Below are 22,175 nucleotides of genomic sequence, written 5' to 3' on the forward strand. Positions count from 1 at the left end.
AGGGATTGAAGACAAAGAAATTCCACAATATAAGACAAAGGGGCAAAAGAGTTTTGAGGGCAGTCCAACTTTAGGTTTTGTCATGAATATAGTTATATCGTCAGCATAGCACAATAATGGGATTTATTCACCTCCACTTGAAGCTCGATGGCTGACCGGAGTGGAACCAGTTCACCTTTTACAAAGACTAAATGTTAGGGTGGAATTCTGAGCTTCAGTTCAATAACTTGAGGGTTTGTTTTTTTTTTCTTTTGTTGGTGGTATGTGTGTTTTGTGTAAGTGTGTAAATACTGCTGTGTGTTCAGAGCTGCTTTGGCCTTTCCCAGAGTTCATTGCCCCACTCACCAAAACTGCCTCAATTGGGTCCACAGAGACCCACTGAACAAAAAGAAAAACAGATTTCATCGACGAGCTGCCGGTAAGAACTGAACTCTTCTTCTTTGGTGTTATGGCTCATTTATCTTCCAGGACTTTAAAGGCTTTTTTCTTCTTCTCATGGTAAATGTGGCTTTTATTTGGAGACATTTTAGGTTTTCATTCATCTTTGACCTGAAATCCAAACTAATGACATCTTCATTGTGGAGGGTTCTGAGTTGATGTGTCAGATTTTATGCCTGAGGGGTGAATTAGCTGAACACTGGATGTGGATTCTCTGTTCCACCAAACCATGATCCAGATTATCTGCCTCATCTGCCTCTGGATCAGAACTGTGCCATTAGCCATCAGTCCTGTCATCATGTACTTTTCAAACAGAGGCTAAGGGAAACCGGCATTGACGCGGTAGCTGACGACGGACTTTTGTTCGGGTTTGGCGTCAGGATCAGGTTTATTTGGACAAATACAACGAATCAGCTGTCGTGGAATAAAATGCTAAAACAGAAGCAACGTTACGTTTCCTCTGAAACATTGAAATAAAACTGTACCTCATTCAGTTCTCTGCATTTATAACACACCTTTCCATCTATATTAGAAGCTCAAAGTGCTTTACAATGATGCCTCACATTCACCCATTCACACACACTGATGTCAGGGTGTTGCTATGCGAGACACTCACTACACACCGGGAGCAACTTGGCAACACAGTTCAGTTCTGAACGGGCGTGTTGTGGATCGGGTCACTTTGGTGTCTTTCTTGCCAAGGAAATGTTTTCTGACCTTTGACTTAGTGGACAATGCTGACGTTTCTGTGGAGTCCACAGATACCCTGACTGAGGCACTTGTGAATGTGGGTTTGTGGTGGCTTAGTGGTTAGCACTGGTGCCTCACAGCAAGAAGGTCGTGGGATCGCTTCCCAGCCTTTCTGGGTGGAGTTTGCATGTTCTCCCCGTGTCTGTGGATTTCCTCCCACAATCAAAACCTGCTTATTTATGGTCTGCTCCTTTCTCTGCCCCTGACCAAGGCAGCGTCTCTACATCTGGAGTTGGTCCCGGGTGCCGGACTGTGGCTGCACACTGCCCCTAGTGGTTAGATTGTGTCTAACTGTAATTAGGACGGTTAAATGCAGACAACAAATGTTGTATGTACAATGACAAATAATGGCTCTTCTTCTTTGTCCTGGATCCAGACTAAGATCAAGACTTTCACTGGCATCTTGGACTCGTCCATCCAAAGTGTCTCTGTCTGTAGTAAGTGTTGAACTTGTTGAGATGTTCACTGACCTCAGCAGTGACCTTCATGTCTCTGGTTCCTCGTCCTTCCAGTTCCTCATGTGTCTTCTAGCAAAGTAGTTGAAGATACATGTCTTTGAGAAAATCCTCTGATCTTGTTGTACAGAAGAAAAATAAAAGTGTCACTTGTCCAAATACTTATGGACTTGATAGTACATGAGAAACTCAAGTTTGGAAATGGAGGTCAGAGGTCAGGAGGTGGAGTCATGTTTGTGATACTGCAGCAATCACGTTTGAAGACTCGTGTTTCAGAGAATAAAACATTTGGCTGATGGATCAAGTCTGTCAAATGAAGGTTGGAAAAAGGCCATTTTTATAAAATGCAGGTCAAAGGTCACACTAAGACACCCCTGATGGCTTTGAATGGTCACGTGGGGCCAGTGATCTCTGAGTTCAGTAAGAAATGTGATGATGTTACATCACCATGAAGCACCCAACAGGAGCAGGCGGCCCAGGCGGGGTCGACCCTGGGTGACCCCAGGCACCCCGTGTACCCACAGTTCAAACTGCTTCCATCTGGCCATAGATTTGTGTCCAAGAGATGTGTTGTAAATTAAATTTCCCCGTCATGGGACTATTAAAAGCTTATCTTATCTTCAGACTGTCAGATATCAGAACTCTTACAGCCACCGTGAACTTGTTTTTTTAAACACTATCATGCGAGTGTTTTTAACGAGGTCTCTTCATGTCGTATTTACGTCTATGTATGAATGTGTTCTCTCTGCCGGCTGCACAACAAACTGCCCCACTGGGGTTCATAAAGACACCTTGAACAGAACCCTGAGGCACTTCAGATTTCATATCATCCAGTGGTACCAAACTATCCAACTAACACGTGGAAAAAGACGGAGCATCAAAGGTTTTCCTTTCAGATCCGTCTGGCTGCTTCTCCGCTGCTCACAGACTTTGTCCACTTTTATGGCCGTCCTGTCCTCAGCAGGTCTGCCGTCTTTTCAGGACTTCAGACAAACATCACACACACTTAGACGTGGACACTTGTTAGTTCCCGCCGCCGCAGGGTACGAGAGCCGTGACCTCACCACATGATCACCCTTCACAGAGTCCTTACAGTTCAGCTCACATCCCTCTTAGGTCAGTTCAGAGGTTGTTGACCCCGACCCTGTTTTACTGGTTCAAATCCAGGAAGATTTAACTTTGTTCGTCTGCAGGAACAGTTCAGTGGGACTGTTCCTGCAGGAGGAGGAAGACACACCTCTTGGGTACATTTTTAAACTATTAATTATGACTGCAGCCCTTTTTATTGCGGTGACCTTCAGAGAAAGGGCGGAGTTACACAGGAAGTCTGTCCAAAACCTTTTTTGTTGTTGTTGTTGTTGTTGTTTTAATGTTGGTGGTAAAATTTGCAGTTTTATGAGTTTTTAGCCTCGGGTGACCTTGAACGGTTTAAACTAAAACAGAGATTGATGATTTGGAGTCCAGGTGGATTAAACCTGGTGGACAGAAACCGTTACCATGACGTCACTGAATCACTGAGTCTGTGTCAAAACGTGTTTAATTCATATTAGTCTTTCAGTTCTGTCTGTTAGTTAGTTAGTCAACTGAACCAATTTTCTTCAAACTGGTCTGCAGTGGATCCAGATCCAGGTTTTTTTCCCACTTTGTTTAAAACTGTCAGAATGATTTCACAAACTTAAATCAATTTCTGGAAATTAATACCTCTTATTATTTTTCTGTTCCCGTTAGGGGTCACCACAGCAGATCAATTGTTTCCATCTCACCCTGTCCTCTGTATCTTCCTCTGTCACACCAACCACCTGCATGTCCTCTCTCAGCACATCCATGAACCTCCTCTTTGGTCTTCCTCTTCTCCTCCTGCCTGGTGGCTCCATCCTCAGCATCCTTCTCCCTATATACCCTGGGTCCCTCCTCTGCACATGTCCAAACCATCTCAATCTTGCCTCTCTGACTTTGTCTCCAAACTGTCCCACCTGAGCTGTCCCTCTGATATGTTCATTCCTAATCTTGTCCATTCTTGTCACTCCCAAAGAGAATCTCAACATCTTCAGCTCTGCCTCCTGTCTTTTTGTTAGTGCCACCGTCTCTAAACCGTCCAACATACATACTGTCTTGTTAACTTTGTCCTTCACTCTTGCTGATATTCTTCAGTCACAAATCACTCTGCCAACCTGTCAGAGTTGAACCTGATAAAACAGACAGCTCAAATTATCACAGAGAATGACCACACGGGAAACACTGAATTTTTTTCCTGATCAGGACAGAGAGCCAGCGGGCATGATCCTCGTCACCACTCACCAGTCAGCTCTGAAGGGCCCGCCCACTCATCTCCTGAATCTATTGAAACAAAGTTGCATACAGACATATGTAGAAGACATCAGACAAAAGCAGAGTCACACAGTCTATTCTCACATTGATAAAGTATTATGGCTCTCCACCTCGGAGTCTCACGGTCTGTTCTCACTCTCAGATATGAAACAAAACAACATCAACCCTGGGCTACTGTGCAGGCCACAACGTTCCTGCTCAAGGCCGATCTGTTAATTAAAATGTACATCTGTGCTCAGTTAAACAAGATTTACGCTCACAGTCCTCAAATCAGCAAAAGGTCATTTATCGTGTGAGGAGTTCAGTGGTTAACTTGGAAACTAAAATCACACACACACACACACACACACATATATATATATATTTATATATGAAGGACAGAATCAAAGACATTAATAATTGCTAAGTATATTTACAATTCTTTTGACACAACCTTTCTCCACCCACTCCACCCAGCCTGCACTCTCTTCCATGACTGTGGACTTTCTCAAGGTCTTGCTCTGTCTGTTCACCCTCATGTGGCTGATTTATTTCTTCACTGGGGATTTTCATAACAGCACAACGCTTCTCCAGAGGCATCATGTTGTCAGATGTGTTTTGGGTTTTACACTGATGCCTGTATTTATGACCTTTGACCTTTGATGGAGGTCCTGAGTTGCAGATTTGGTGTCTGGGGTATTATTGCTCATGTGCAGACTATGTAAGGGGCGTGTCTCTGGGGCTGATGACTTGCTGCTCCGGTTCAGGTGTGTGGGACTTCAGCAACATGGCGGTGGCACTGCAGGTTGTCGGTCTGGTTCTGGGTGTGGTCTCCTGGTGTCTGCAGTCTGCCTGCACCTCCTCTCAGGTGTGGAAGGTGAGGAGCCAGGCGGAGTCCATCAGCAGCAGCAACGTCTGTTTGAAGGTCTGTGGATGAGCTGCGTGGCCTCCTCTGTGGGCTCGATCCAGTGCAGGCAGGTTCAAAACTGTTCTTGGGACTGGCCGGTGAGGAATGGCTCAAAATCAGAGCTTCCTGCAGACAGCACAAGTACTTGATGGTTTGCTTTGTTGTGCAGCTCACCTCCAGGTCTGCAGGGCTCTGATGATCCTGGCTCTGCTGCTGGGTCTGGTCTCCCTCATCGTCTCTGCACTGGGACTAAAGTGTACCAGATCAGCAGCATCTCAGAGCAGACCAAAGCCCAAATGGCCCTGGCTGGAGGAACCCTCTTCATCCTGTCTGGTATGACTTGAATCAGTGATCAGATTTTGCTCAGATTCCACATAACGAGAACCAAGATACGAGGTCTATTAGAAAAGTATCCGACCTTATGTCCCAGCCTTGTCCTTTAACACTCCGAAACGGAGGTGGTTAAAGGACAAGCTGGACTGTCCAGCGCTCCACAATTCTCTGATACTCACTCGACTGGTAAGCACTGGAAAGGCATGTCCTAGCTTGTCCTTCTGGCACTCCGAAACGGAGGGTGTTCTTTGTCTCTCTTGCCGTCGTGATGCGCTGAAGCGTCAGCTCCTTTCCATGAAAAACACTCCTCGTTAAAAGTGGAATGTGGCGTTCATTTCCAACTGGACGCTGTGTTTTATCCGGGACGTCGTCTGGACTAGCACAGGAATTGTGAAAAGACGTGGACATCAGCACTTTTTTTCGGCAAATTGAGACAGATGTGCGGGTGCCGCGACGCACAAAGCAACGCCGTGAAGAAGCGTCACAGAACATGTTCTGGCATGTCCAGGCTCGTCCACAATTTCTTGGATAATCACTCGACTGAAAAACCACGAAGACACTCTGCATTTAGCTTTCTTATCAAATCAAATCAATTTTATTTATATAGCGCCAAATCACAACAAACAGTTGCCCCAAGGCGCTTTATATTGTAAGGCAAAAAGCCATACAATAATTACAGAAAAACCCCAACGGTCAAAACGACCCCCTGTGAGCAAGCACTTGGCGACAGTGGGAAGGAAAACTCCCTTTTAACAGGAAGAAACCTCCAGCAGAACCAGGCTCAGGGAGGGGCAGTCTTCTGCTGGGACTGGTTGGGGCTGAGGGAGAGAACCAGGAAAAAGACATGCTGTGGAGGGGAGCAGAGATCGATCACTAATGATTAAATGCAGAGTGGTGCATACAGAGCAAAAGAGAAAGAACAGTGCATCGTGGGAACCCCCCAGCAGTCTAAGTCTATAGCAGCATAACTAAGGGATGGTTCAGAGTCACCTGATCCAGCCCTAACTATAAGCTTTAGCAAAAAGGAAGTTTTAAGCCTAATCTTAAAGTAGAGAGGGTGTCTGTCTCCCTGATCTGAATTGGGAGCTGGTTCCACAGGAGAGGAGCCTGAAAGCTGAAGGCTCTGCCTCCCATTCTACTCTTACAAACCCTAGGAACTACAAGTAAGCCTGCAGTCTGAGAGCGAAGCGCTGTATTGGGTGATATGGTACTATGAGTCCCTAAGATAAGATGGGACCTGATTATTCAAAACCTTATAAGTAAGAAGAAGAATTTTAAATTATATTCTAGAATTAACAGGAAGCCAATGAAGAGAGGCCAATATGGGTGATATGCGCTCTCCTTCTAGTCCCTGTCAGTACTCTAGCTGCAGCATTTTGAATTAACTGAAGGCTTTTCAGGGAACTTTTAGGACAACCTGATAATAATGAATTACAATAGTCCAGCCTAGAGGAAATAAATGCATGAATTAGTTTTTTCAGCATCACTCTGAGACAAGACCTTTCTAATTTAGAGATATGCGCAAATGCAAAAAAGCAGTCCTACATATTGCTTAATATATGCATTGAAGGACATATCCTGATCAAAAATGACTCCAAGATTCTCACAGTATACTAGAGGTCAGAGTAATGCCATCCAGAGTAAGGATCTGGTTAGACACCATGTTTCTAAGATTTGTGGGGGCCAAGTACAATAACTTCAGTTTATCTGAATTTAAAAGCAGGAAATTAGAGGTCATCATGTCTTTATGTCTGTGAGACAATCTGCAGTTTAGCTAATTGGTGTGTGTCCTCTTGCTTCATGGATAGATAAAGCTGGGTTGGATGGATGGATGGATGCCTAAGGGAAGCATTATAAAGTGAATAAAATTGGTCCTAGCACAGAACCTTGTGGAACTCCATAATTAACCTTAGTCTGTGAAGAAGACTCCCCATTTACATGAACAAATCGTAATCTATTAGATAAATATGATGCAAACCACCGCAGCGGTCAACAGTCAACAGTATCAAAAGCAGCACTGAGGTCTAACAGGACAAGCACAGAGATGAGTCCACTGTCTGAGGCCATAAGAAGATCATTTGTAACCTTCACTAATGCTGTTTCTGTACTATGATGAATTCTAAACCTGACTGAAACTCTTCAAATAGGACCATTTCCTCTGCAGATGATCAGTTAGCTGTTTACCAACTACCCTTTCAAGAATTTTTGAAAGAAAAGTAAGGTTGGAGATTGGCCTATAATTAGCTAAGATAGGTGGTCAAGTGATGGCTTTTTAAGTAATGGTTTAATTACTGCCACCTTGAAGCCTGTGGTACATAGCCAACTAACAAAGATAGATTGATCATATTTAAGATCAAAGCATTAACTAATGGTAGGGCTTCCTTGAGCAGCCTGGTAGGAATGGGGTCTATAGACATGTTGATGGTTTGGAGGAAGTAACTAATGAAAATAACTCAGACAGAACAATCGAGAGAAAAAGTCTAACGAAATACCGGCATTACTGAAAGCAGCCAAAGAAAACGATATGTCTTTGGGATGGTTATGAGTAATTTTTTCTCTAATAGTTAAAATTTTATTAGCAAAGAAAGTCATGAAGTCATTACTAGTTAAAGTTAAAGGAATACTCGGCTCAATAGAGCTCTGACTCTTTGTCAGCCTGACTACAGTGCTGGAAAAAAAAAACCTGGGGTTGTTCTTATTTCTTCAATAGTGATGAGTAGTAAGATGTCCTAGCTTTACGGAGGGCTTTTTTTTATAGAGCAACAGACTCTTTTCCAGGCTAAGTGAAGATTCTTAAATTAGTGACACGCCATTTCCTCTCCAACTTATGGGTTATCTGCTTTAAGCTGCGAGTTTGTGAGTTATACCACGGAATCAGCACTTCTGATTTAAGGCTCTCTTTTTCAGAGGAGCTACAGCATCCAAAGTTGTGCTCAATGAGGATGTAAAACTATTGACGAGATAATCTATCTCACTCACAGAGTTTAGGTAGCTACTCTGCACTGTGTTGGTATATGGCATTGGAGAATATAACAAGAAGGAATCATATCCTTAAACCTAGTTACAGCGCTTTCCGAAAGACTTCTACTGTAATGAAAACTTATTCCCCACTGCTGGGTAGTCCATCAGAGTAAATAAATGTATTAAGAAATGATCAGACAGAAGGGTGTTTTCAGGGAATACTGTTAAGTCTTCAATTTCCATACCACAAGTCAGAAGAAGATCTAAAGTATGGTAAAGTGGTGGGTGGACTCATGTTACATTTTGAGCAAAGCCAATTGAGTCTAATAATAGATTAAATGCAGTGTTGAAGCTGTCATTCTCAGCATCTGTGTGGATGTTAAAATCGCCCACTATAATTATCTGAGCTAAGCACTAAGTCAGACAAAAGGTCTGAAAATTCACAGAGAAACTCACAATAACGACCAGGTGGACGATAGATAACAACAAATAAAACTAGTTTTTGGGACTTCCAATTGGATGGACAAGACTAAGAGTCAAGCTTTCAAATGAATTAAAGCTCTGTCTGGGTCTTTGATTAATTAATAAGCTGGAATGGAAGATTGCTGCTAATCCTCCCCTCGGCCCGTGCTACGAGCATTCTGACAGTTAGTGTGACTCGGGGGTGTTGACTCATTTAAACTAACATATTCATCCTGCTGTAACCAGGGTTTCTGTAAGGCAGAATAAATCAATATGTTGATCAATTATTATAGTCATTTACTAACAGGGACTTAGAAGAGAGACACCTAATGTTTAATAGACCACATTTTACTGTTTTAGTCTGTGGTGCAGTTGAAGGTGCTATATTATTTTTTCTTTTTGAATTTTTATGCTTAAATAGATTTTTGCTGGTTATTGGTGGTCTGGGAGCAGGCACCGTCTCTACGGGGATGGGGTAATGAGGGGATGGCAGGGGGAGAGAAGCTGCAGAGAGGTGTGTAAGACTACAACTCTGCTTCCTGGTCCCAACCCTGGATAGTCACGGTTTGGAGGATTTAAGAAAATTGGCCAGATTCTAGAAATGAGAGCTGCTCCATCCAAAGTGGGATGGATGCCGTCTCTCCTAACAAGACCAGGTTTTCCCCAGAAGCTTTGCCAATTATCTATGAAGCCCACCTCATTTTTTGGACACCACTCAGACAGCCAGCAATTCAAGGAGAAACATGCGGCTAAACATGTCACTCCCGGTCCGACTGGGGAGGGGACCAGAGAAAACTATAGAGTCCGACATTGTTTTGCAAAGTTACACACCGATTCAATGTTAATTTTAGTGACCTCCGATTGGAGTAACTGGGTGTCATTACTGCCGACGTGAATTACAATCTTACAAAATTTACACTTAGCCTTAGCCAGCAGTTTCAAATTTCCTTCAATGTCGCCTGCTCTGGCCCCCGGAAGACATTTGACTATGGTTGCTGGTGTCGCTAACTTCACATTTCTCAAACAGAGTCGCCAATAACCAGAGTTTGTTCCTCGGCGGGGTGTTCGCCGAGTGGGGAAAAACAGAGATGTGAACGGGTTGGTGGTGTACAGGGGGCTTCTGTTAGGACTACGCTTCCTCCTCACAGTCACCTAGCTGGCCTGCTTTCCCGGCTGCTCGGGATCTGCTGGGGGACAGCTAACGGCGGCTAAGCTACCTTGGTCCACACCAACTACAGGGGCCTGGCTAGCTGTAGGATTTTCCAAGGTGCGGAGCCGAATCTCCAATTCGCCCAGCCTGGCCTCCAAAGCTACGAACAAGCTACACTTATTACAAATCTGTTTCATCTTTCCTTGAGCCTTCTCCAAGTTTGCCTTGGCAAGCTCACATGCCCTCTGGAGTTTGAGCAGAGATCGATCACTAATGATTAAATGCAGAGTGGTGCATACAGAAGCAAAAAGAGAAAGAAACAGTGCATCATGGGAACCCCCAGCAGTCTAAGTCTATAGCAGCATAACTAAGGGATGGTTCAGAGTCACCTGATCCAGCCCTAACTATAAGCTTTAGCAAAAGGAAAGTTTTAAGCCTAATCTTAAAAGTAGAGAGGGTGTCTGTCTCCCTGATCTGAATTGGGAGCTGGTTCCACAGGAGAGGAGCCTGAAAAGCTGAAGGCTCTGCCTCCCATTCTACTCTTACAAACCCTAGGAACTACAAGTAAGCCTGCAGTCTGAGAGCGAAGCGCTGTATTGGGGTGATATGGTACTATGAGGTCCCTAAGATAAGATGGGACCTGATTATTCAAAACCTTATAAGTAAGAAGAAGAATTTTAAATTCTATTCTAGAATTAACAGGAAGCCAATGAAGAGAGGCCAATATGGGTGAGATATGCTCTCTCCTTCTAGTCCCTGTCAGTACTCTAGCTGCAGCATTTTGAATTAACTGAAGGCTTTTCAGGGAACTTTTAGAACAACCTGATAATAATGAATTACAATAGTCCAGCCTAGAGGAAATAAATGCATGAATTAGTTTTTCAGCATCACTCTGAGACAAGACCTTTCTAATTTTAGAGATATTGCGCAAATGCAAAAAAGCAGTCCTACATATTTGCTTAATATATGCATTGAAGGACATATCCTGATCAAAAATGACTCCAAGATTTCTCACAGTATTACTAGAGGTCAGAGTAATGCCATCCAGAGTAAGGATCTGGTTAGACACCATGTTTCTAAGATTTGTGGGGCCAAGTACAATAACTTCAGTTTTATCTGAATTTAAAAGCAGGAAATTAGAGGTCATCCATGTCTTTATGTCTGTGAGACAATCCTGCAGTTTAGCTAATTGGTGTGTGTCCTCTGGCTTCATGGATAGATAAAGCTGGGTTGGATGGATGGATGGATGCCTAAGGGAAGCATGTATAAAGTGAATAAAATTGGTCCTAGCACAGAACCTTGTGGAACTCCATAATTAACCTTAGTCTGTGAAGAAGACTCCCCATTTACATGAACAAATCGTAATCTATTAGATAAATATGATTCAAACCACCGCAGCGGTCAACAGTCAACAGTATCAAAAGCAGCACTGAGGTCTAACAGGACAAGCACAGAGATGAGTCCACTGTCTGAGGCCATAAGAAGATCATTTGTAACCTTCACTAACGCTGTTTCTGTACTATGATGAATTCTAAAACCTGACTGAAACTCTTCAAATAGACCATTCCTCTGCAGATGATCAGTTAGCTGTTTACAACTACCCTTTCAAGAATTTTTGAAAGAAAAGTAAGGTTGGAGATTGGCCTATAATTAGCTAAGATAGGTGGGTCAAGTGATGGCTTTTTAAGTAATGGTTTAATTACTGCCACCTTGAAAGCCTGTGGTCTGGGAGCAGGCACCGTCTCTACGGGGATGGGGTAATGAGGGGATGGCAGGGGGAGAGAAGCTGCAGAGAGGTGTGTAAGACTACAACTCTGCTTCCTGGTCCCAACCCTGGATAGTCACGGTTTGGAGGATTTAAGAAAATTGGCCAGATTTCTAGAAATGAGAGCTGCTCCATCCAAAGTGGGATGGATGCCGTCTCTCCTAACAAGACCAGGTTTTCCCCAGAAGCTTTGCCAATTATCTATGAAGCCCACCTCATTTTTTGGACACCACTCAGACAGCCAGCAATTCAAGGAGAACATGCGGCTAAACATGTCACTCCCGGTCCGACTGGGGAGGGGACCAGAGAAAACTATAGAGTCCGACATTGTTTTTGCAAAGTTACACACCGATTCAATGTTAATTTTAGTGACCTCCGATTGGAGTAACTGGGTGTCATTACTGCCGACGTGAATTACAATCTTACAAAATTTACACTTAGCCTTAGCCAGCAGTTTCAAATTTCCTTCAATGTCGCCTGCTCTGGCCCCCGGAAGACATTTGACTATGGTTGCTGGTGTCGCTAACTTCACATTTCTCAAAACAGAGTCGCCAATAACCAGAGTTTGTTCCTCGGCGGGTGTGTCGCCGAGTGGGGAAAAACAGAGATGTGAACGGGTTGGTGGTGTACAGGGGGCTTCTGTTTAGGACTACGCTTCCTCCTCACAGTCACCTAGCTGGCCTGCTTTCCCGGCTGCTCGGGATCTGCTGGGGGACAGCTAACGGCGGCTAAGCTACCTTGGTCCACACCAACTACAGGGGCCTGGCTAGCTGTAGGATTTTCCAAGGTGCGGAGCCGAATCTCCAATTCGCCCAGCCTGGCCTCCAAAGCTACGAACAAGCTACACTTATTACAAATCTGTTTCATCTTTCCTTGAGCCTTCTCCAAGTTTGCCTTGGCAAGCTCACATGCCCTCTGGAGTTTGGATCTGAAACTACACACAAACGGCAAGAGACCAGACTGAGCAGATGAGTCTTCTACCCATCTCTCTTTCAAGAGTTTTAATGGCCCACACACTGTATGACCAAACATGAGCTCAGCTGGGCTAAAACCCAGTGACTCCTGAGTCACTTCATGAGCTGCAAAGAGAAGCAAGGGAACACCATCATCCCATTCTTTCTCAAACTCCTTGCAGTCGACTCTTAACATGTTTTCCAAAGTTTGGTGGAACCTCTCCAGGGCCCCCTGGGACTCAGGGTGGTATGCAGAGGATGTGCAATGTTTAATTGACAACTGCTGAAGCACCTGAGAGAAAATCTTGGACATAAAATTGGACCCTTGGTCAGTCTGCACAACCTTTAGAAGGCCAAACAGAGTGAAAAACCTAACGAGGGCCTTAGAGACAGTGACGGCTGTAATCCTTCTGAGGGGAATAGCCTCGGGGAAATGAGCAGCCATACACATAACTGTGAGAAGATACTGGTTACCAGATTTTGTTCGAGGAAGAGGTCCTACACAATATACCAAGATGTGTTCAAAGGGCTCTCCAATAACTGGAATAGGATGTAATGGAGCTTTGGGAATCGTCTGGTTAGGTTTACCCACAATCTGACACACATGACAGGTTTTACAATAGTGTGAAACATCAGACTTAACCCCAGGCCAGTAGAAGTGTCTCCTCACTCTATCTAGCGTTTTCTTTACACCCATATGTCCCACTAAACTATGGTCATGAGCAAGTTTGAGAATCTCAGTATGATACGAGGTCTATTAGAAAAGTATCCGACTTTATTATTTTTTTAAAAACCCATATGGATTTGAATCACGTGTGATTGCGTCAGACAAGCTTGAACCCTTGTGCGCATGCGTGAGTTTTTTCATGCCTGTCGGTTGCTTCATTCGCCTGTGAGCAGGCTTTGAGTGAGGTGTGGTTCACCCCTCTTGTCTATTTTTTATTACGAATAAATGTCCGAATGATTTGGAGCTTTGCTGCATCAATTTTTTTTCCAGAAACTGTGAGAGACCTCCAGGTGGACACCGTTCGGAAAATTAATATGGCTTTCAGGGACGATTTTATGAGGATTAAACAGATTACGAAGTGTTACTGCCGCTTTAAGGACTGCCCACAACTCCTGAGAGCGCGGCGCGCTCCCAGCCCCCATTGACATGCTCAGACCCCGCTGGAACAACCAGATCATTTCCAACGTGAAAGCTTTGTTGATCCGGGACCTCATCTGACTTTCACAAAAAGGCAGAAGATGTGGACATCAGCACTTTTTCGGCACATTCCACCATTACAGGAGTTTTTTTCATGGAAAAAGAAGCAGAGGGATGCACCACGGAGCCGTTCATTACTCTGCACAAAACCACCTCCGTGTTGGTCTCACAGGACGGCTTTCAGGTGGATTTCAGACGGATTCCGGTTGCTTTCCAGTCGTGTGAATATCCGATTGTGCATGAGCTGGACATGCCCAAACATGTCCTGTGAGGCTTCATCACAGTGTTTCTTTGCGCCATGCGACACGCGGTGGAGCTGCTTCTCTTTCCATGACAAAAACTCCTGTAACAGTGAAATGTGCTGTTCATTTTTAAACTGGACGCTGTCTTGATCCGGTATGTCATCTGACTAGCACAGGAATTGTGAAAAGACGTGGACATCAGCACTTTTTCGACACATTAAGACAGACGTGCGGAGGAGTTCCGTGCGTCGCGGCGGAGCTGCATGGCACAAAGAAACGCTGTGATTAAGCCTCACAGGACATGTTCTGGCAGGTCCAGCTCATGCACAATCACAATCGGATATTCACACGACTGGAAAGCAACCGGAATCTGTCTGAAATCCACCTGAAAGCCGTCCTGTGAGACCAACACGGAGGTGGTTTTGTGCCGCGTAATGAACCGCTCCGTGGCGCGTCCCTCCGCTTCTTTTTCCATGAAAAAAACTCCTGTAATGGTGGAATGTGCCGAAAAAGTGCTGATGTCCACATCTTCTGCCTTTTTGTGAAAGTGAGACGAGGTCCCGGATCAACAAAGCCTTCATGTTGGAAATGATCTGGTTGTTCCAGTGGGGTGTCAGCCTGTCGATGGGGGCTGGGAGTTGTGGGCCGTCCTTAAAGCGGCAGTAACACTCCGTAATCTGTTTAATCCCCATAAAATCGTCCCTGAAAGCCATATTAATTTTTCGAACGGTGTCCACCTGGAGGTCTCTCATAGTTTCTGGAAAAAAATTGATGCAGCAAAGCTCCAAATCGTTCAGACATTTATTCGCAATAAAAAATAGACGAGAGGGGTGGACCACACCTCAGTCAAAGCCTGCTCACAGGCAAATGACGGAACCGACAGGCATGAAAAAACTCACGCATGCGCATGAGGGTTCAAGCTTGTCTGACGCAATCACATGTGATTCAAATCCATATGGTTTTTAAAAAAAATAATGTCGGATACTTTTCTAATAGACCTCGTAAACTTCAGGAACAACAATTTGATAAACAGAACTCCATTCATCCTCACAGGTCAACCCTGGAGGGGTCCACTTTCTCATGAGAACCCCATGGCTGATAAAATAAGCACAAGGGAGCTTCTTAATTTCACTTTCAGAAACAGCATTGTCAAACAAGGCAGTAAGTCCAGAATCTTTCTGTTGAGCAGACTTCAGCTCATTGGGCCTCATGTATCAACGTTGCGTACGGCGATATTTGAGCGTATATGGGGTGTACGCCAAAACGGCTGCGCTACTTGGCATTTATCAATGTGGTCGTTGGCGTACGCTGCACTGAAAATATACACCAGGTCGAGAGGTGGCGTAAATTATACACCAGAATGAACCAGCGCTGGAATCCACATAAAAATGAAGATGATCAACATGATAAACAGTGCCATTATACAAATCAATGCATATGTTACATAAATAACACTTTCCTGATTATACTACATAATAATCAATACAAATCCCGCTTTTGCGGGATTGTTATGGAGCACGATCCGTGGTCACAGCGCTGACTGCAAAGAAAGCGCTGCTCGCCTTTTTCTCCAGACTTCGAGCCTGGAGCCAGAGCAGCGCTGAGCTTAACTTCATGTGGTGTGATCGTTTTAGACAATGAAATTGATAACAACTGTAGTTTTGTCATTCCCTTAATTCGCTCGTGCTGCAACCAGGTTTTGTCGTCTCCATTCGGTTGTCACAATAAAATAAATACAGAAATACATTTAAAAAATATAGAAATCTGACAGATTAGGCGTGTCTTATTAATTGAGCGAACAAATATCCACATGTCAAGAATTATTGACATGTGAAAAGAGAATACAGTGGTCCCTCGCTATAACGCCGTTCACCTGTCGTGGCCTCGGAGTCTCGCGAAGTATTTAGTCCAATTTTGCATGCCTTTTTTTTTTTACAGTGTTCAGCGTATCTGTTTATAAGAATCTTGTCGCCCAGAAGAAAAAACAGCGCCAACAACTACTCATAACTGTGTTTGTCACACGGAAACACACACCTGCAGCCAGGTGTGAGTGGAAAAAGGCGCAGCGTCAGGACGCAGAGGCCCGATCTGTGACATACTGGTCACTATAGTCACTATTAATAATTTCTTATGTGTCCGACCTCGTTCGTTGATCGTTAAAATTAAATTCGTTAGTTCTAAATGCCATCATAATTTGGTTTTGTTTTTGATAGCTTTTGCTTGCCTCTACTGGTGGTTGGCTCTCACTGCGGTATTGTTATATTTCAAGGGTTTAATTACTTATTAATCACTTCCTGTTCCGGAGCACAGCGGTGTTTTGCTGTATCTGTTAACTGTTTAATCTGCATAGTTAGATTGATCTAGTTATCTAGATAACGATTTGTTTCACAGTGTAATCTTCACGTGCCGTAACTAAAGCACTCCCTCTGCTGAATCACCTCTAAATTATTTACACATTATTCACTTTGTGTGTTTTTAGGAATCCGCTAGCTTAGCGCAGCTACTAGCTCTTAGCCGGTTTAGCATGGCGGCTTCTCCTGTCTCTCCCGCACTTTTCTGCTCTGGGTGTGAAATGTTTAGTTATTCCTCGGCCTCCTTTAGCAGTAATGGTACTTGTAATAAGTGTAGCTTATTCGTAGCTTTGGAGGCCAGGCTGGGTGAATTGGAGACTCGGCTCCGCACCGTGGAAAATTCTACAGCTAGCCAGGCCCCTGTAGTCGGTGCGGACCAAGGTAGCTTAGCCGCCGTTAGTTTCCCTCTGGCAGATCCCGAGCAGCCGGGAAAGCAGGCCGACTGGGTGACTGTGAGGAGGAAGCGTAGCCCTAAACAGAAGCCCCATGTACACGCCAACCCGTTCACATTTCTAACCGTTTTTCCCCACTCGACGACACACCCGCCGAGGAACAAACTCTGGTTATTGGCGACTCTGTTTTGAGAAATGTGAAGTTACCGACACCAGCAACCATAGTCAATTGTCTTCCGGGGGCCAGAGCAGGTGACATTGAAGGAAATTTGAAACTGCTGGCTAAGGCTAAGCGTAAATTTGGTAAGATTGTAATTCACGTCGGCAGTAATGACACCCGGTTACGCCAATCGGAGGTCACTAAAATTAACATTGAATCTGTGTGTAACTTTGCAAAAACAATGTCGGACTCTGTAGTTTTCTCTGGGCCCCTCCCCAATCGGACCGGGAGTGACATGTTTAGCCGCATGTTCTCCTTGAATTGCTGGCTGTCTGAGTGGTGTCCAAAAAATGAGGTGGGCTTCATAGATAATTGGCAAAGCTTCTGGGGAAAACCTGGTCTTGTTAGGAGAGACGGCATCCATCCCACTTTGGATGGAGCAGCTCTCATTTCTAGAAATTTGGCCAATTTTCTTAAATCCTCCAAACCGTGACTATCCAGGGTTGGGACCAGGAAGCAGAGTTGTAGTCTTACACACCTCTCTGCAGCTTCTCTCCCCCTGCCATCCCCTCATTACCCCATCCCCGTAGAGACGGTGCCTGCTCCCAGACCACCAATAACCAGCAAAAATCTATTTAAGCATAAAAATTCAAAAAGAAAAATAATATAGCACCTTCAACTGCACCACAGACTAAAACAGTAAAATGTGGTCTATTAAACATTAGGTGTCTCTCTTCTAAGTCCCTGTTAGTAAATGATATAATAATTGATCAACATATTGATTTATTCTGCCTTACAGAAACCTGGTTACAGCAGGATGAATATGTTAGTTTAAATGAGTCAACACCCCCGAGTCACACTAACTGTCAGAGTGCTCGTAGCACGGGCCAAGGAGGAGGATTAGCAGCAATCTTCCATTCCAGCTTATTAATTAATCAAAAACTCAGACAGAGCTTTAATTCATTTGAAAGCTTGACTCTTAGTCTTGTCCATCCAAATTGGAAGTCCCAAAAACCAGTTTTATTTGTTATTATCTATCGTCCACCTGGTCGTTACTGTGAGTTTCTCTGTGAATTTTCAGACCTTTTGTCTGACTTAGTGCTTAGCTCAGATAAGATAATTATAGTGGGCAATTTTAACATCCACATAGATGCTGAGAATGACAGCCTCAACACTGCATTTAATCTATTAGACTCAATTGGCTTTGCTCAAAACGTAAATGAGTCCACCCATCACTTTAATCATATCTTAGATCTTGTTCTGACTTATGGTATGGAAACTGAAGATTTAATAGTATTCCCTGAAAACTCCCTTCTGTCTGATCATTTCTTAATAACATTTACATTTACTCTGATGGACTACCCAGCAGTGGGGAATAAGTTTCATTACAGTAGAAGTCTTTCAGAAAGCGCTGTAACTAGGTTTAAGGATATGATTCCTTCTTTATGTTCTTCAATGCCATATACCAACACAGTGCAGAGTAGCTACCTAAACTCTGTAAGTGAGATAGAGTATCTCGTCAATAGTTTTACATCCTCATTGAAGACAACTTTGGATGCTGTAGCTCCTCTGAAAAAGAAAGCTTTAAATCAGAAGTGCCTGACTCCGTGGCATAACTCACAAACTCGCACCTTAAAGCAGATAACCAGTAAGTTGGAGAGGAAATGGTGTCTCACTAATTTAGAAGATCTTCACTTAGCCTGGAAAAAGAGTCTGTTGCTCTATAAAAAAGCCCTCCGTAAAGCTAGGACATCTTACTACTCATCACTAATTGAAGAAAATAAGAACAACCCCAGGTTTCTTTTCAGCACTGTAGCCAGGCTGACAAAGAGTCAGAGCTCTATTGAGCCGAGTATTCCTTTAACTTTAACTAGTAATGACTTCATGACTTTCTTTGCTAATAAAATTTTAACTATTAGAGAAAAATTACTCATAACCATCCCAAAGACGTATTGTTTTCTTTGGCTGCTTTCAGTGATGCCGGTATTTGGTTAGACTCTTTCTCTCCGATTGTTCTGTCTGAGTTATTTTCATTAGTTACTTCCTCCAAACCATCAACATGTCTATTAGACCCCATTCCTACCAGGCTGCTCAAGGAAGCCCTACCATTAATTAATGCTTCGATCTTAAATATGATCAATCTATCTTTATTAGTTGGCTATGTACCACAGGCTTTTAAGGTGGCAGTAATTAAATCATTACTTAAAAAGCCATCACTTGACCCAGCTATCTTAGCTAATTATAGACCAATCTCCAACCTTCCTTTTCTCTCAAAAATTCTTGAAAGGGTAGTTATAAAACAGCTAACTGATCATCTGCAGAGAAATGGTCTATTTGAAGAGTTTCAGTCAGGTTTTAGAATTCATCATAGTACAGAAACAGCATTAGTGAAGGTTACAAATGATCTTCTTATGGCCTCAGACAGTGGACTCATCTCTGTGCTTGTTCTGTTAGACCTCAGTGCTGCTTTTGATACTGTTGACCATAAAATTTTATTAGAGATTAGAGCATGCCATAGGTATTAAAGGCACTGCGCTGCGGTGGTTTGAATCATATTTATCTAATAGATTACAATTTGTTCATGTAAATGGGGAATCTTCTTCACAGACTAAGGTTAATTATGGAGTTCCACAAAGTTCTGTGCTAGGACCAATTTTATTCACTTTATACATGCTTCCCTTAGGCAGGATTATTAGACGGCATTGCTTAAATTTTCATTGTTACGCAGATGATACCCAGCTTTATCTATTCATGAAGCCAGAGGACACACACCAATTAGCTAAACTGCAGGATTGTCTTACAGACATAAAGACATGGATGACCTCTAATTTCCTGCTTTTCTTCTTCTTACTTATAAGGTTTTGAATAATCAGGTCCCATCTTATCTTAGGGACCTCATAGTACCATATCACCCCAATAGAGCGCTTCGCTCTCAAACTGCAGGCTTACTTGTAGTTCCTAGGGTTTGTAAGAGTAGAATGGGAGGCAGAGCCTTCAGCTTTCAGGCTCCTCTCCTGTGGAACCAGCTCCCAATTCAGATCAGGGAGACAGACACCCTCTCTACTTTTAAGATTAGGCTTAAAACTTTCCTTTTTGCTAAAGCTTATAGTTAGGGCTGGATCAGGTGACCCTGAACCATCCCTTAGTTATGCTGCTATAGACTTAGACTGCTGGGGGGTTCCCATGATGCACTGAGTGTTTCTTTCTCTTTTTGCTTTGTATGCACCACTCTGCATTTAATCATTAGTGATCAATCTCTGCTCCCCTCCACAGCATGTCTTTTTCCTGGTTCTCTCCCTCAGCCCCAACCAGTCCCAGTAGAAGACTGCCCCTCCCTGAGCCTGGTTCTGCTGGAGGTTTCTTCCTGTTAAAAGGGAGTTTTTCCTTCCCACTGTTGCCAAGTGCTTGCTCACAGGGGGTCGTTTTGACCGTTGGGGTTTTTCTGTAATTATTGTATGGCTTTTGCCTTACAATATAAAGCGCCTTGGGGCAACTGTTTGTTGTGATTTGGCGCTATATAAATAAAATTGATTGATTAAATATAAAATTGATTGATTGATAATTATTTATAGGAAAACGTTCTATTTTTATTTCTCAAACACATGTTTGGGCCTGAAAACAGTTTGGTATTATTTTCCTACTAAGGTTTGAACTTTGAGAGTGTTTACACACGAGAGAAAAGTGAGAAAATGTTCATGCCTGATTGAGAAAGTGTATAAACTGTGTAGTGAGGGGTTTTACAACTTTGAAACGTCTATAATAATTGTAAAAAATACCGCTGACTACGTCGCGGTTTTGCGTATTTTGGGCTATTTTTTAGAACGTAACTCCAGCGATTAGTGAGGGACCACTGTAACACTTTATTGATTATATACTACAAAACAATTGATACGAGAGCCGCTTTTGACGCTCTATTGGCACGCGTCGTGATTGGTGAAGTTCTTTTTCTTTGCCGTCTTCCTGGCTTTCATGTCGTAAAATGAGGGTGTATCTGAAATGGAGTCTGAATATTTATGGGCGTGTTTATTATAATTATGATCATTTCCACACACCGCATTTATCAAGATCACGTCAGGCGTACGCCAGAAATGGGCAGGTGCACACTGCTTGATACATGTCACGGCGACTTTGGTGTATTTCAAGTTTACGCCGTAAATTTACGCCACAAGTGCACAACATTGATACATGAAGCCCATTGTGAGAAAGAAAATGTTCAGTAAAACCAAAAGTATTCCCTTTGGCTAGGAATGTGTCAGACAGATCAACCTCAACGTCACTTAGTCGAGAGTTGATTAGACATGGCATGAGTGATCGCACAAGCAGGAAAAGCATCAGCATATTGCTGCTGCATTTCATCTGGGAACTCGCACAACGTAGGAGTGGAGACCACCACAGGGGCAGCCAAGACCTTGTCACCGGCTAAGTCATTTCTGAGAATCATGGACACACCCTCCATGGGAATGGAGGAGCACACAGCTACAGGAACATTTCCAGAAACTAATGCAGTGTGCAGGTTCACAGTATGTAGAGGCAAAGCCCCCAAAACCCTGCACAGTCGCACTACATTTTAACTCTGACAGCTCAGAAAAGGGAAGGACATCCTGCAAAATTACTGACTGAAAAGCTCCACTATCCCTCCAGATTTTTATTGGGCACTTAGTGTTACAATCTGAAACTAGGGACACAAAACCATCTGTTAAAAATAAAGAGGAACAGGCCACTTCACTCCTTGACTCAGACACAACCTCCTGACTCAAACTCAAACCTTGTTCAGTCTTTAGAAAAGCCAAAGGTTTAGATTTCTTCTTGCTTATAGGGTGGGACAGTCAGCAGTCAGGTGGCCAGGTTTCTTACAATAGAAACGAAGGTTCTCATTGAAACCATCGCCAGTAGTAGAAGTCTTTTTTTTATTATTATGTTTATTGAACATTTTAATTATTTACACACAAAAATAAATAGAAATAAAAAAAAAACAATACAGCACAGATGTAAAAACAGATAATAAAACAGGGCATGTGTGTACAGTAGTAACAGCAAAAGGAAAAAGAAAATACACAAATTTCACAAGCCAGCCCTCTAATTTTTAAGAGTATCCAGTACTTTTTCCCAAGTCTTAAAATCCTGAGATTTCCCTTTAAGCCGAAATCTTATTCTTTCTAGGTTTACAACTTCCGAAACTAACTTTTTCCAAACCTGAATGGACGGGGCTTCATCCCCCACCCATTTAACCATAATCGATTTTCGAGCCAACATCAATAAAAATTGGGTGATCTCTTTATTCCGGGCGTTGAAGTCCCCTGAAATGTAGCCAAGAAGACACAGCAGTGGGCTGGGGAGGAGTGACT

The 22,175-nt window shown here is 43.3% G+C and overlaps 1 pseudogene; it reads left to right on the top strand.

Moving 5' to 3' along the window:
• The first annotated feature begins 264 nt into the window (after positions 1 to 264).
• LOC117509077 overlaps positions 265 to 22,175 on the top strand; it is an 85,956-nt pseudogene continuing 64,045 nt past the window's right edge.

This window comes from Thalassophryne amazonica, chromosome 4, assembly GCF_902500255.1.
Source record: "Thalassophryne amazonica chromosome 4, fThaAma1.1, whole genome shotgun sequence".
Taxonomy (NCBI): domain Eukaryota; kingdom Metazoa; phylum Chordata; class Actinopteri; order Batrachoidiformes; family Batrachoididae; genus Thalassophryne; species Thalassophryne amazonica.